Source organism: Rattus norvegicus, chromosome 11, assembly GCF_036323735.1.
Source record: "Rattus norvegicus strain BN/NHsdMcwi chromosome 11, GRCr8, whole genome shotgun sequence".
Taxonomy (NCBI): domain Eukaryota; kingdom Metazoa; phylum Chordata; class Mammalia; order Rodentia; family Muridae; genus Rattus; species Rattus norvegicus.
The window spans coordinates 37,106,537-37,118,856 of record NC_086029.1 but is presented as its reverse complement, the minus strand read 5'-3'; the positions used below and the strand labels follow the sequence as shown (position 1 = coordinate 37,118,856).

The 12,320-nt window shown below is 43.4% G+C and overlaps 1 long non-coding RNA gene across 1 annotated transcript in view; it reads left to right on the top strand.

Moving 5' to 3' along the window:
- Positions 1-7,735, top strand: part of LOC120095602 (uncharacterized) — a 14,458-nt gene extending 6,723 nt beyond the window's left edge. The window contains exon 3 of the long non-coding RNA XR_005491164.2: positions 4,339-7,735. This is a non-coding gene — a long non-coding RNA (uncharacterized LOC120095602). The remainder of the gene's footprint in view (positions 1-4,338) is intronic.
- The last annotated feature ends 4,585 nt before the right edge of the window (positions 7,736-12,320 follow it).

The window sequence follows — 12,320 nt, the reverse complement described above, 5'->3', positions numbered from 1 at the left end:
TGTTCCACACAGCTGCTTCAGACTCAGTGACATCACAAATATGCACGAGGAACTCAAAACACTGCGAAATAAGAGAACTGCTTCCTTTATTTTAAAAATTTCACATTTTAATTGCTATGTGTGTTTTAATGCAAACGAGAATGCTAAAACTACAGGCAGCTAGCAGAGTGGAGACTCCTTCCTTACAGATGCCCAAAAAGAGCAGTAGGAAGGGTTTCCATCGCTAAACCCCACGTCCATTGTTCTGAGACATCTTCCCATTTTGCTGTTGGGAAGCATGGTATTCTTTGCAGCTCCTGTGTTTTGCCTTTGTTCATTGTAACTATGTATTTGCCACCGTAAACTATCTACTGGGCTGCTCAGTGCGTTGTAGGGAAAGCAGAATGAAGGACAGGGCTCATCAACAGGCAATGCTGTCCTCTTTATCCTTAGATGTGATTTACTAAGAGCTGACAAAGTCGGAGCCCGGGCTGCAACTCACCACACCACCCTGCAGACAGCCGAGAGACTGACACTGCAGCTCTGCGCTGTAACCTGGGTTCATGTGAGAAATCTGATGAGGTTATAGTGCACATTTTTCATGTCTGCACTAGGAAGGAGTGAGGTTGCTTACAAGAAGGAAGCATAAAACTGTACTCTGAACAAGGCTACTGGCAAAGACGCGAGGAGGGTGCTTAGCAACCCAGTGTGTAGCTCTGAAAGGTTTTTAGATCTGTCTTATATGCTTGGTCTTAGGCAAGAAAGACACTAGAGCATGTTTTCAAAAGCATGTCTGAGGAAATAAAATGTGACACTGGGGAACAATATAGGGAGTTTTCTGTGGCTGCAAAGGGCTGCTCGTTTGAAAGAAGTGTAGAAAACGAAAAATGCCTGGGATAGATTCACATGTACTTTAACTGTAACTATGTTTTGTAACACACGTCTTTGAAGATCAAAATCTTTAGAGGATTTACATCTTAGACATAGTTTTTCTCCACCATCATGATGAACTTGGATTTTCTCGGTTTTCTACGCCCATTGGATGAGGGTGAAGAGAGGGGTTTGCTTATAGAAGCGCTTGCATGTGGGTAGAGGAGGTTTAGCATCTCATTGGGCATCTCCTTCCCAAAGTAATTGATTCCTACTTCTGTTTGCCTTTCTATCAGTCCTTCAAGTGGATATGACCTTGGGAGTCACGCAGAGTTCAAGTAGAACTGCGTAAAGGTCTCCATATTCCCAGGGCAAGAGAAACAACATCTTAGCTCCTTCTGTTGGGAAGCCTGGAGTAAATCCCCACTGGAGAATTGTTCCTCTCCTCAAGATCTATATTAGCTATTTGCTCTGTCACTGTAAAAAAAACAATCAACAAAAACAACTTTTTTAAAAAAAGAAGGACTCCCAGTGCTTGAGAAGTCCACCACAGCAGAGAAATCATGGTAGCAGGAGTTTAATCATACTCCTAATCATACTGCATCTCCAGTAAGCACGTGAGGGGGGAATGCCCATTTGTAGTTAGGTTTCTCCTTTTCCCATGGCCTGGGAATGGTGTCCTCTACTTTTAGGGTGGTTTGTTCCACTTCAACTAATTTAATCAAGATTATCCTGTATGGTCCAGAGGCCTGTCTCTTAGGTGATTCTAGACTCTGTCAAATTGACAATCAATATTAACCATCACAAGGTACTCTCCTTATCCATTAAGATCTCTACTGTGTTGCTCCCAATTCTCAAGTTAAGATGTCTCCTTCCTTTCTTGTACTCATGTGGTCAATAGTCCACCAATTGTTATACTCCAATTGTGCTGCTGGGCCATGTGTGGCCTTACAACTTCTGACACTGACTTCTGGACATTGGCCTGGCATTTGTCTAAACTCCTCCCAGGAAAGAATATGAAAAATGTCTTTTTCTCTTTAATTTTGGTTTTGTAGAGGAACTTTAATCCAAAACCATGGCTGCTCTGGCAAGGGATCACAACCAAAGACCTCTAGGTCTGTGTGATCAGTGCATCTGGGATTCAGGCATGCCATACACTTTTAATCACTCTAGCTGGAATGTAGCCGGGCCCTTTAGTACACACAGTTTATAGAAGAAACTGTGTTTGAAAGGCAGGTCTAATTGAGGGGCAGACAAAGTGATGAGTCAGAGAAAGATTTGACTGAATAAGTCAGAGATAAGATAGGATATGCCCAACTCTCAGTAGAACAGAGAGGAAAGAGGACATTTAAGAGAGTAGTGCACAGAAAGGGGGGGGAGAGGGAGGGAGAGAGAGAGAGAGAGAGAGAGAGAGAGAGACTGAATAAGAATACCCAGTATTGTCTAATGCTGCTTCTGAAAGGACTCTAGACTGATCACATTTGTAGCAACTGAAAAATGGTGCTTGGCAGGGGCTTTGGTGAAAAGGTCGTAACAGCTGTCCATTTGGAGTCATGAAAACATTCCCAGCAGTTCTAATTAGCTTCTGCCTTATGTTCTACTGTCACAGTAAAACAGTTCGTCTTGGTTATGATGTTCCTTTGGCTATGACTAGAAACCAGTGGTGTGGTTAAACGATGGATAGAGACTTAGGATTGGCCTTGGTGGCTTAAGAAGAGAGTTTTTGAGTTTCCTGGGTTTAACACATTCATTAAGTAAGCATTCCACCGACCCCCGTTGAAGGAATCAGAAAAAGAACTGGAAGAGCTTGAAGGGGCTCGAGACCCCATATGAACAACAATGCCAAGCAACCAGAGCTTCCAGGGACTAAGCCACTACCTAAAGACTATACATGGACTGACCCTGGACTCTGACCTCATAGGTAGCAATGAATATCCTAGTAAGAGCACCAGTGGAAGGGGAAGCCCTTAGTCCTGCCAAAACTGAACTCCCAGTGAACGTGATTATTGGGGCGAGGGTGGTAATGGGGGGAGGATGGGGAGGGGAACACCCATAGAGAAGGGGAGGGGGAGGGATTAGGGGGATGTTGGCCCGGAAACTGGGAAGGGGAATAACAATCGAAATGTAAATAAGAAATACTCAAGTTAATAAAGATTAAAAAAAAAAAAAGTAAGCATTCTACTGAATGAAGCTCTCCTGTTTCAACTCACTCACCAGGCCCAACAGACAGAAAGAGGGGACATACTTCTTGTGGAGCATTTGAGCCCCATAGTCCCTCAGAGGTAGACCTACTGTTAACTAGTAGGCTTAGAGGGGAATGGTACTTGGTGTTGCACATTCAGTATTCAGTCGGGAAGTCGTCTATTTTCACAGCACTGTGACCAATGACAACTTTGAACAGGCATGGAGTGAAATCAGCCAGTACTGGTTCATCAATGGTTGGCTGTTGGTTGCAGTAGAGACACTGGCTGGTACGACATCCAAGGTGGGCCATAATGTCCTGAACCTAGGGACAGCATCACTTCAGGAGCTGTGCAATCTAGAAGGGCCTGTTGGAGACAGTGCTACCTTTTATTTCATCCACTTTTGTGAGAGCCAGCTGGGTGCAGGAGTTACCTAGCTGCCCATGCTCCACATGGCAAAGCTCAGGCTGCAGAATGGTAGACAGTACTACAACCAGCGTTGCCACTTCGGACCCCTGTCTGTTTGCCTTGAGCTTCTCTGGGACCTTGACATTGGGTGTCCTTAGAAACATGCTCGCTCCTCATAACCGTAAATCCTGGGCCTTTGAGGGAGATGAGGCCCTGCTAACACTACTACCCACGGGAGGGTGAGAACCAACTGATAAATACTTTCTGTTTTCTCTCTTCAAAGAGAAAGAGCGAGCGGGCATAAAGAGAGAGATTGATTCAGAAACGTTTCATGGAATTCCTCAGATGTTTCAAACAGATCTAACACCGAGCATAACTTGATAATTCATCCTCGGATCGAATTTTCCTTCCCCTTCCCAGGAGGCCCACTTCCCAAAGAAAGCACTGTATTGAAGACTCTGACTAAGAATCGCCTCTGAGGGATCACAGGGTAGGGCACAGCCGGAAACATCCCGCCAGCCAATTTCAGTGGGGGTACCCCCCACACCCCCCCCCTGCCACCACAACAAAAACAAAAACAAAATGAAGAGGAGGAGGGAGAGATAACGCGCAGCATGGTGTGTTTAATTATGTGAACGCTGTGATGCTGAGATTAAAAGGCCGTTTTCTGGACACAGACAAATTGCCTGTCAGTACCCATGATGCATCTGGTTTTCCTTCTTTTCAGATTTCGCTGCTTGCTGTAGATCTAGTGGCTGATCTGTAGAGTAGAATTAAGAATATTCAGTAAGCTAAACAAGAGAAATTTCATGCATATTCGGAAGGCATTAGTTGGAAATGTGAGAATGTGTGGAAACAAACAGCTTTGTCATTCTTTTTTTTTTTTTTTAAATCCCAGATGGACGTACAAGAAGTGAACACAGGATGTGGAAGCAGACAAGGGCGGCAGGTCCAGCAGACAAGGTGCTAGCTTGTAAATCCCTTTCAATTCAGGCTCATTGGCTAAACCAAGGGAAACATTCCTCTCTAGATACTCCCATACAATAATGCAAGTAATAAGACAGAAAAGCAGAGCCCTAGCTCTGTGGATGCAGGTGGCTTCGGGAGAGCGGGCGAGGGCGTAGAGCATGCCCACGAAACTGCCAGCCTCACCTGGCTTTCCCTATGGGTTTGGATTTCATCTAAGCTTGGTCTCTGACTCAGGCTCACCCTATCTGGCATATTTAGCAATATTCTGATTCTGGAAAATGTAAATAAGACACCAATCAAAAGTTCAGTAGCACGGTCCTCGCTGAGAGCAGAGGAGTCTGGAGGCGTTTTTGGCGGTATTTTGCTGGACCACAATAAAGTAAGGTGAGCAAGGAAGCCTCCTTGGGAATTCACGGGCGAAATCAAGAGCGCATAGATAATCCTTCGTGTGAACATGTTCTTGTGCTGGCACAAGCACGTTTTCACAGACTACCAGATAGAAACGATTTTCCCTAAGTTTTTTAGGGGGTGGGAGTGGGTATGCTATATTTGTGCTACATTTTATCACCAGAATACTGGAAATTATGCCACATTTACTTAGATGCTATGATGTACAAAGGGATGTCTCAAGCCCGTACAATGCTCTCTGGAGAACGGATGCTGCGAACCATTTGGAGCATTCAGTTACAAAGGAACCCAACCAAGTAGGACAACTGAACACTGAAATGAGTGCATGCTCTCTCGGGGTAGGCTTAAAAAAGTGGAGCATCTCCATGGTTAGTCCACAGCAGAATATAAGGAGAATACGATAACAGGAGTCGGTATAAACTCAAAAATGCATTTGCCCTATCTATGCCTCCTTGTCTGGATCTAAGGCTGCGAAAACCCCAGAGCCTCATGTGAAGGTGGAGAAAAGCTGGTTTAGAAGGATTTTGTGACTTGGTGTTAAAAAAAAAACAAAAAACAAAAAACACCAGTATTTTCAGTTTTTCTATGCAAGGAACCAACTGTGGACTTTGATTTACATAACCCTTTGTGCTTCTATCTCCTCGTCTCTAAAATAAGGCCTATTATAATTTCTGTGCCATCGCATAGAATATCAAAGAGCATGTGTGAAATTATTTATAAATAGAAAAGGGCCATCTATCTCCAGTTCATGCAGTTTCCTCTCTTCCTGGGGAAATCTGGACTCTCCACTGTGGCGTGAGATGGATGTCACAGATCGGGAAATTTACCTTTCCCGGTGTCCGACCTTTTGTCTGCATTATTCATCTTTGTCCCATTTGGAGGGCATGATGCCATCCAACTGTGCATGGTTCTACACCTCAATAACAACTCCAGAGAAATCGAACTTAATGTATGCTGCGACACGTGTCTGAGAGCAAATGGGCTGTGAGACGGGAAACGCCGGTTCCGCCTTGCTCCTGGGGAAGTCACGACGAGACAGCTGCGCCTACAAATGAAGCCATTTGAGGAGTTAACATGGAAGAAGGCACCACATAATCACCAAGTTCTGTGGAGCCACGCGCGGACCGTGCTTTAGAAATTAATAAAACCACCGAAGACATGGGAAAGATACACAAAATGAAAGCCAAATGAATGGATTCGCTTTCTTGTGTGGTTCAGCAACTCTGGATCCAAAGGCTGTCGGGGTCTGCTGGGCTATGGTTTAAATGGTATCTCTGAGTGATTTACACTACAGCCATGTAAGAAATCAAAGTCAAGCAGGGTAAAAATAAAGGACGATCACACTTTTTGGTTCTAGTGGCTAAAAATCTACATCGGAGATGGGAAAGAAGTTGATAAATAAAAATAGTTGTCATTACCGATTTAAAAGCTAACCACTAATCTCTTTCTTAATATTTTCAACTTTCATTTAATTTCAAAAACCTTCTTGCTCGCCAAGGTGTGTGCTCATTAATTTATCCAACCAGCCAGAAAAATTACAGAGTTTTTCCTGTGTACCTGAAACCATTCTCAGGGCTTTTAAAATGCACCTGACTTAATCCTCATAACTTTATTTTCCATAGTTATTATTATTGTTATTATTATTATTATTATTATTGTTATTATTATTATTAATTTTCAATCAAGGGAACCAAGACCCTGTAGGATATGAGCAACAGGTCATTATGATAAATTTAGCTAGTCATAGGTGTGGAATTTGAATCCATTCTTCCCCCTTTAGTGTCCAATAACCTTTTCCACTATAACCTACGTTCAGACATACATGTGTATGCGTGTGCGCTCACCTGTGCGAGTGTCTGTTGAACTCAGAGGTGGACATCTACTATCTGCTTGTAATGTTTGGCACCTTGTTTTATTTTGAGGTATGGTCTCTCATTAAACACTGGACGTGACATTTTGGCTAGACTGGCTGGTCAGGAAGTCCCTAGGCATCTACATATTTCTGTCTTCCCTGGTGCTTGGGTTGATGTAGGTGTGGCCAGACTTGACATTTGTGTAGGTCCTGGGGATCAGAACTCAGTCAGGTCCTTGTACTTCTGCAGCAAGCATTTTTTTTTTCTTTTTTTCGGAGCTGGGGACCGAACCCAGGGCCTTGCGCTTGCTAGGCAAGCGCTCTACCGCTGAGCTAAACCCCCAACCCCAGCAGCAAGCATTTTATCCACTGAGCCACCTATTTACCATATAAGTCTATATATATGTTTTGAGCAAGTTTTGGAGGCAGCAGAATGGCATCCTTGCCCAGAGTGTACCCTGAATGAGAGGTAGCAGAAAAGGTAAAATTATGTCTTTGAGACACTAAGCATCTGTGTGTTATAGTCTGATCTGCAAGGTGGAATAGAGCTTACTTACCACAGCAGCTTCACGATTAACTCGGACCCGTGCTATCTGCCTTCTTATTGGAACTCAACCTACGAGTGGCCAGGGGAAATTTGGCAGGGCAGATTTCCGTCTTTCATCCCTGCCTCACTGAAGCAGAGCTGATGGAGTTAGACTAGGAAACTTGGTTTTTCAATCAGCAGACTATTTCATTATGACACACGCTGAAATGGGGGGAGAAACCATCCCTGAGCATGCTGGATGCTATCTGTCTGGGAGCATGGTGGTTCTTTGGAAGGCTGCTGCAGACAACTCCTGCCCAATGTCAAGGTCTAACTGTGCTGAGACCTTTCCTGGCTACATTGAACGAGTCCATGTTCCAGCATAACCTCTCTAAACAGTTCTAGTTCTCACTCTGTGATAACCACATCCATATGCACATCCAGCTTAGAGTTCTGGACACCACGTGAAAGTGGAAATGGACGCTAGGAATGTGGCTGGCCTCTCTCTCTCTCTCTCTCTCTCTCTCTCTCTCTCTCTCTCTCTCTCTGTCTCTAGTCTATGTATGTGTAGTTGTTTATGTATGCATGAACATTTGTGAGGATATGTGTGGAGGCTAGAGGTCAATACAGGATACCTTTCTCAATGCTTTCCATCTAATATTTGACAATGTCTATGACTTAATGTGAAGCTTTCTGATTGGCTAGACTTGCCTGCTAGCAATCTCTTCTGTTTCTGTCTTCCCAGTGTAGGGGATTACAGAGGCATGTTTCCGTGTGCCTCTTCCTGTGGGTGCTGGAGATCTGAGCTCCTACTTACTAGCACGTATTTTACTGAATGAGCCATCATCCTAAGCAGTGGCTGGCTTCTTATTAGCATCTTGGTCAGGGTAAGTTCTTCTTCCTGACCCGAGTATGTAGCCCTATGCTATCCCACTATCCTGGTACCTAAATTATTTTCTGGTCAACTCTGGCTTTTAGTTTTCCAAGCACTCTCTCATGCCCTAGTGAATAAACCAATTTCTTTCTGGTTGATTTAGGTACTGAAATTAAGAGATGTAAAAATATTTATTTACTTGGTTAATGAAAAATTAGTGCCTTGCAGGAGTCATGATTAATCACGCTCCACCTGGAAACCACCACCAAAATGTCTCGGCTAATAGAATCCATCAACTGCTGAAGTAAATGACTGCCCTGATGATGGCTTTATTATGAGTTCCTTAATATTACATTCTAGTTACTTGTCATTCCCTAATAAAAATTGTTCAGTTTCTTTTCTGCAATATTTGGGGTGCGTCCAAAGGAGATAACTTACACTAGCTAAACACAGAATCACAAAACTATCTCCATTGCTCTGGGAAGGTAAAACATCTTTATTTTGTTAGATTTAAATAATCACTTAACGTTGGCATTTTAAAAATTAAATTAGCAAAAGTAACAATCAAAAAGGATTCATTTTAAAAATTGCGTGTGTGTGTGTGTGTGTGTGTGTGTGTGTGTGTGTGTGTGTGTGTGAGTCTGTGTGTGGATAAGTACCTGTGCATGCCTGTGCCTGCAGGAGACCAGTAGGGGGCATTAGATTCCCCGGAACTAGAGTAGCGGCCAGTTGTGAACTACCCGCTCAGTGAAGGTGCCGAGAACTGAACTTTCTCCCTCTGAAAGAGCAGTGAGTATTCTCAGTGGCTGGGCCATCTATCTTTCCAGAGCCAAAGTAATAGTTGCAAAAGGCACGAGGACTATAGCATTATACAGAAGTACACTGAGTAATCAAAATCCTGCTGCTCCATTCACAGACGGACCACTGTGCAGTGCGAGCAAGGACACGGACAAGGCAAAGGGCGGCGTCTCAGAAGCTTTTCACCATCTGCGGCTTTCTAACTCACAAAAGTATTTTCACCGCCAACTCCCACCAGGGGAGCTTCCGTGTTAGGAAAGACCTTCATGACTGTGCTTCTGGGCTTTTTGCACAGCAAAAAGGACAAGAGACCCTTGTGATGGGAAGTGAGAGATGTGGGAACTGGCTCTAGACGTTGATGAATGATAATTTTTAGGTACGTCTACTTTCATTTTCAGTTCTAAGTTTCGCAGAAACGGGATGAACGCCATCTTTGGAGTCGAGGCTGATGCTGGCTGATTCTCGCCTTATCCTTTCTAAGTAACTTAGGACAGGAACTTTTTACTCTACTCTCATTAAAACTTTAAGTTCCTCCACTGCCTGTTTTACCTTTTGCCCTCTGTCTCGTTTACCCCACTTGAGTGGATCCATCTGTGTCTGAGTTCTGACCGAATGCTCATTGCTCTAGAGGCCTGCCCTCCATTTTGTAGACATCTTCCCCTATATTTAATGGCACTCATCAAATTCTAATTGCTTATGTACTTAGAAAAATATGGTGTACAGCACAGGAAAATGGACATAAATATTTGTAAAAAATGTGATGGCCTCCATGTGGATACAAGTATCTATTTCAGAAATCAGGAGGAAGAAGAGGAGGAGGGGGGAGGAGGAGGAGGAGGAGGAAGAGGAGGAGGAGGAGGAGGAGGAGGAAGAGGGGGGAGGAGGAGGAGGAGGAGGAGGAAGAGGAGAAGAAGAAGAAGAAGAAGAAGAAGAAGAAGAAGAAGAAGAAGAAGAAGAAGAAGAAGAAGAAGAAGAAGAAGAAGAAGAAGAAGAAGAAGAGATGACAACAATGGTTGTAAAGTTCCCGAGACAGAATAAATGCTTGATAAGTTCTAATTTGCTATTTCCTCTTGATCCTGGCAGCAGTGAGACCCCATAGACTGTTTGTTTTTCCCTTCCTCACTCCAGCAGTTTTACAGCCAACCCTGCATGACCTTTCTCAGCCTGACCTTGCTGTTACAGGCTCTAGCTCACACAGCAGCCTTTGTTTGAGGTTGAGTTACTACAAAGCAGAGACTAGATTTGAAGGACTCCTAAGTGTAGGGATTCATGCCAGTGATGTTAATCCTCCTGAGGCTGAGAAGGGAGCATATGGCGCTCCAGGTCAGCCCGGGTTACCTAGTGAAAGCCTATCTCTAAAAATCCAACCCAATCCCTAACCACAAACCCCTTAAAAGCAAAACAACACTCCCCACCCCCCTACCTGCTGCAGGAGAACAAAAGATATTGTAGACAAAATGCCTGTCAAAGAAGGGGAAGGAAGCAGGGGTTGAGAAGTCTTGTCACCCCAATGGGAAGCTGTGGGACAATGATTTTTCTATGAGGGGGGATCAATGGTAGACGTGGTTGAAGTCCTTCATAGCCTCGTATAATCTGTGCCTTATCATGGGCAAGGCATACATTGACAAAAGCCAAGGTCTGGCCCTCGTCAACTTGCACTATTTGAGTTTGCCTCAAATTCTGAAGCAGAATGGGAGGGAGAGTGGACTGCTGTGGCCGAGTAGCGTGGCATTTGTAGCCACATCTGGTACCACATCTCTGGACCTGCCATGGCTGTCCTATGAGCTAGGCTTATATTCTTCTAATAAGGTTGCACTTTTGTATGATCCTCACGAAGAGTGGGAAGACCCGCAAATCATAAAAGCGGCCTTTGGGATACTGAGACATGAGTGGGTGTGGGAGCTTTTACAAACCTTTCAGAAGTTCATTTAACCCAACGGTTGCCAAGACTCCAAAAGTGCACATTGCCATCTGTGAGGGATTCCTTTTCCCTCAGCCACGCCTCCTGAGACTGCGGAGCATCGGGTCCAATGGACTCATGTCTAAACCTTGCGCAAGCAAGAAAGATACATGGTCAAACAGATTTGTTGTTATAAAAACCTCTGTTCTTTCAACAAAGGCAGCAAGGAGCCTTCTGTATAAAGGACAAATTTTAATGCCCTCAGTGTGCTTTGCAAACAATATTCTTTTCCTCTTATCAATACTCAGTGATGGTTCTCCAAATAAAAACCGAGATAACACTCCAGGGTCTCTGGTAAGCACCTTATTAAAAGCTGGGAAGTACGTGGGAGTGGGAGGAGGAGAGAGGCAGGTCTTGATACAGAGAAGAAGCTTCTGGAACTGTAGGCAGAGCAGCGCACAGCGTACATCTCACTCTGGGCTCGACACAGAGAAAGGATGACAGAGTTGGTGGTGACTGAGCCACTGGACGCATTCCCGAATCAAGTGTACCTCATAAATATACGCTAACACTTTGTGTCACTCTAAAATACTCTTAAAAGACAACATTTATTACTGATGAAAATGAATTGCATCCTAATTTGCAGTTTTTGAAACAGCTTGCTACATGTTTTCAATTTTAAAGTAAATATGACATTGTAGATAAATCTGAAGTGCCCTGGAGCCACCATCTTTAATTTATTCTTTTCCCCCTTCTCTTGAAGAAACCTTAATGACAGATTTCACATTTATCTCCCACAAATATGGTATTTGTGTGCTTTATAAAATATATCTTAAATATAATTTAAAACTTTATGCAGATTACAGCACATCTCAGCATTTCCCAGAGTCTCTCTTTGTATTTTGGGCTCCTATCTATGATTATTTAGATCTTTTACTTTTTGATTGTCCTTAAAAAAAAGTATCATGATGTGGTGTATTTTATTTGTTCATTTCTGCAATGGCGGCACATTAAAAAAAATAAAGCTTTCTATTTCTTGTATTCAACACTTACTTAAAAGTTTTTATGTAGAGCACTGTGGTTAATTGTTAATCAGAGTGCATCATACAATCTAAATTTCCAGTAGTAGGCTTTCGAATTCTCATATGATAAAAACACACTGTGGTGTCGTCGATGTATTAATGACCATGATTTAGTGATTGCACAATATAAATAAACTTTAAAACATGTTGTGTCTCATAAATGTAGACATCAGTTCCCAATGTGGCAGTGTTGGGACAATGTGGACGTCCTTTGTTTTCATAAAAGTTTTATTGACTAGTTGGGAATTTCACATCATGAACCCTAAGTCCCCTCACTTCACACTCCAGAAGCAGCAGCAGAAGGAGAAGGAGAAGGAGAAGGAGGAGAAGGAGAAGGAGAAGGAGAAAGAGAAGAGGAAGAGGAAGAGGAAGAAGAAGAAGAAGAAGAAGAAGAAGAAGAAGAAGAAGAAGAAGAAGAAGAAGAAGAAGAAGAAGAAGAAGAAGAAAGAAAAGTCCACCCAAAGCTATACT